Consider the following 4121-nt stretch of genomic DNA (forward strand, 5'->3'; position numbering starts at 1 on the left):
TCCGGTTGTTGTTGTTGTTGTTTTTTTTTTTTTTGTTTCGTTGGCGATACATCCATTGAATGATAAGCGCGTAAATGTCATTTTAGTGGTGGCACGCACTCACACACACCAAGAAAGCGTGGTTTCCGTCCTCTTCTCGATTTGGTTAATTTAATATAAAAAAAAAAAAAAAAAACTTTATTTCTTTCGTTTTGTTTCGTCGTTACAAACAACAACAACAACAACAACGTCGGATTATGAATAATACGATTGAAAAAATATCGAGATTCGATTTCTCGAATCTTGAAGTCGAAGTTTAACATTTTTTTGCTCTTATCACAAAAAAAAAAAAAATTGAATTCCGGTTGTTGTTATTGTTTTTGTTTTGTTCGTTCGCATACCAACTTTTGAAAACAAAAAAAAAAAAAAAAAAGCAGAAGATGATAATTTCGATTGACGCACGAGTTTTTTTTTTTTGGTTTTTCACTTTTGATTTCGTTGTCTCTTCGTCATGGGGTTTCATATTTGCCACAGTTTGATATCGTAATTTATTTATAATAGTCCGACATTTTGTTTTTTTTTTTTTTTTTTTGTTGGTTATTCTTTTTGGTTTCGACCGTTCAAATTCTAACCGATTACTACTACTGTTATTATTATTATTATTATTATTATTATTATTATTATCATTATTTTGAAATGATTAGATAGCGAGGAAAATTAAACGTTGATGATAATAATAATAATGAATTTGGTCGGCGTTATAATCGAGAGTATTATAATTGAGTAATTTCAACGTCAAGTGAAAAATAATTTTCAAATCGACTGTGTCGCCGCTCTCGTTCGTTCGTTAATAAGGCGTAAAATAATTCGAGAGATGATAATGAAAAAGAAAAGTGGAGGAATCGGAGCGGAGGGGGGGAAGCGGGGAGGCGGGAGGGGTCGAAATTACACATGTGCGTATGTATGCATGAATAAAGGAAGGAAGGAAGGAAGGAAGGAAGTAACGGAAAGTCAAAAGAATAACGATGATAATAATAATAATAATATTTGACTACTAATATCGCTGTTGTGTTTGTGTCGTTTGTTTGTCGTCTCCAAAAAGAGAAAAAAAAAAGCTGGAAAATTCGAGTCGTTGCGACGACGTGGAAAAACAACCGCCGGGGGAAAAACTAAAAACTTCGTAGTAGGGTCGCAACAGTGAAAATCAAAAATAAAATCTCTGGATTTTTCCCGTCTCTCTCTCTCTCTCTCTCTCTCTCTTTCTCTTTCCCGATTTAAATCTTCCTTCTTTTTCTTTTTCCCCAGATCCCTTATTAATTTTTTTTTTTTTTTTTGAACGTCTGGTATCGTTTTCTGATTCACGCACACACACACGCGTGCGTACGTATTTATATACGTTTGTAATTTGAATGAAACGTGGTAAAGGGAAACGTTAAAAACGCACGCACAGACACACTCACGCACGCGTTCGGGTCTAATGACGTATAAGTACATAAGATTCAAATGTCCCGCCCATTTTGTCTTTATGCGTGTGTGTGCGTGTGTACAGTCGTGAATGCCAAAGTAAACAACGGATAAAATTGTATAATAACCATCATTTTTCCTTTCCTTTCCTTCTCTCTCTCTCTCCCTCTCTCTCTCTCTCTCTCTCTCTCTCTCTCTCTCTCTCTCTCTCTCTCTCTCTCTCTCTCTCTCTCTCTCTCTCTCTCTCTCTCTCTCTCTCTCTCTCTCTCTCTCTCTCTCTCTCTCTCTCTCTCTCTCTCTCTCTCTCTCTCTCTCTCTCTCTCTCTCTCTCTCTCTCTCTCTCTCTCTCTCTCTCTCTCTCTCTCTCTCTCTCTCTCTCTCTCTCTCTCTCTCTCTCTCTCTCTCTCTCTCTCTCTCTCTCTCTCTTATCGTGCCATCTTAATGGTATTTGACCATGTGAGATAAACGTTGGGGGGCTAAATAAGGTGCCGCGAAAATGTACGTTCGATTCCCGGGAAGTCGGTAATTTTTTTTTTTTTTACTGTCGAAGAAGGCGGTGAGAAAGGAAATGGGGGGAAAGCTCACGTTCACGTGATCGGAATCTCTTATTATTGTGTTGATTGTTTAAATGCATGATTTTTGATGGATTTAAAAATTTAAAAAAAAAAAAAAAATCGATCGATATATCGATCGAGAATTGTTTTCGAATGATTTTCCGTTGTTGTTGTTGTTGTTGTTGTGGTTTTATTCGTCGAAAGATTTTTTTATTTTTATTTTGGGTAAACAAAATGATGACTAAACAATTTTATTAATGATGATGTCTAACACATTTTTCCCATTCGTCCTCTTTTCTTTCCATTTTTCTTCCCCCTCCCCCTCACTCCCCTCCCACCGTTTTTTCTGGAACCCTTTTGATTGGAAATCCCCGCGTCGTTGGCGAGTTTGTTGTTTTCCCGTACATTCATAGAAATTTTCCCTTTTTTGGGGGGGGAGGTTTGGGGGATTTTCATTCGGAAAAGTTTGCAAAAAGAAAATTTTTCGTCCGACCGGAAGTGATTGTGTAAACCCTTCGAAACGAGCGGCTACTCGAAATAATTTTTTTTTTTTTTATTTTCTCAACGAGAATCGTCGCGCGTTGGGGAGGGGGGAAAAGAATGATAATAATAATAATAATAATGACAATGATGATAATGATGGTAATAATGGTGGGGGGAGTTCGGTTATGGCGTCGTTGGTTGTAATGATAATTTTTTTTTTTTTTTTAAAAAAAAGATTTTATTTCATTTCCGTTTTTTTTTTTTTTTTCCTCTATTGATTTAAGGCTGGCTTAAATTCGAAAAATGAATAAGAAAAATTCGTTTTCTCTCTCTCACTCTCCCGCTCTCTTTCTCTTTTTCTCCGACACGTTTTTTTATTTCCGTTGCGAAACATGTGAATTTTTTTTTTTTTTTGTAAGAAAAGAAGTTTTTTAAGGATTTATGAAAGGAACCAACGAACAAACTTAACACCATACCGTAAATCTTGTTAATAATGATGATAATAATAATAATAATAATAATAATAATAATAATAATAATAATAATATCGTCGATAAAATGACGTTTGGCCATCATCGATTATGCAAGCAGGAAATTTGAAAATGAATGAAAATCGATCGGGTTTTCTCTCTCTCTCTCTCTCTTTTTTTTTAATAAAACGATTCTCGAAAATTTATTTTTTCTTCCGTAAACACATCGTGAATATATTATTATCATCATCATCATCATTATTATTATTATTAAATTGATTGGGGGGTGAACATTTATAATATATATATAAGAAGTGAAAGAGAAAAATTGGAAATGGGAAAGTGAGAGAGAGATAGAGAGAGACAGAGAGGGGGGAGCCGGTCGAAACGAAAAAATTTCAAAAACGGGGGTAGGGAGAGGGGGGAGAAGGGAAATTGGAAAAAAATCCGGTTATCATTTTTATTTATTTACTTACGGGAACGGATTTTTTTTTTTTTTAATTTAAAATTTTTACAAAATTCTGATGACACGTTGAAAAATTAAATATTTGGGATAATAATAATAATTGTATCAAAGGCCGGATGACAAAAAAAAAAAAAAAAAAAAAAAAAAAGAGGATAAAAGAAGTGAAAGTGCAGGACGACGGTTAAAGTATAAAAGTTCGAAATATGCGTCTAATAATAATAAATTGTGAATGAATGAAATCCGTCATAATAATAATAATAATAATAATAATAATAATAATAAACGTTTTTAAGTATGATTCAAAGAAAATATTATTATTATTATTGCTTACGAATGTCAAAAGAATTTAAATGCGTATTATAACGCGCGGATTCGAGTCGGTCGAAATCGAAAACTCGAAAGAGTTCAAAAACCTTTTTGACGATATTTGGAAGTTTTTTTTTTTAAAAAAAGAAAGAGAGAAAGAAAAGGAAAGGAAAGAAAGAGAGAGAGAGAAAAGAACTTCCGGATGTGGATCGACGTTGGCGTTTTTTTTTTTTTTTTGATTCGAAAAAAGTTTTCTCTCTTTCTCTCTCCCTCTCTCTCTGTCTTTGTCTGTCTGTCTATCTTTCTCTCTCTCTCTCTCTCTTTGTCTGTCTATCTTTCTCTCTCTCTCTCTCTCTCTCTCTCTTTGTCTGTCTATCTTTCTCTCTCTCTCTCTTTTCT

Source organism: Pediculus humanus, genomic scaffold, assembly GCF_000006295.1.
Source record: "Pediculus humanus corporis 1103172108269 genomic scaffold, whole genome shotgun sequence".
NCBI classification, from domain to species: Eukaryota; Metazoa; Arthropoda; class Insecta; order Psocodea; family Pediculidae; genus Pediculus; species Pediculus humanus.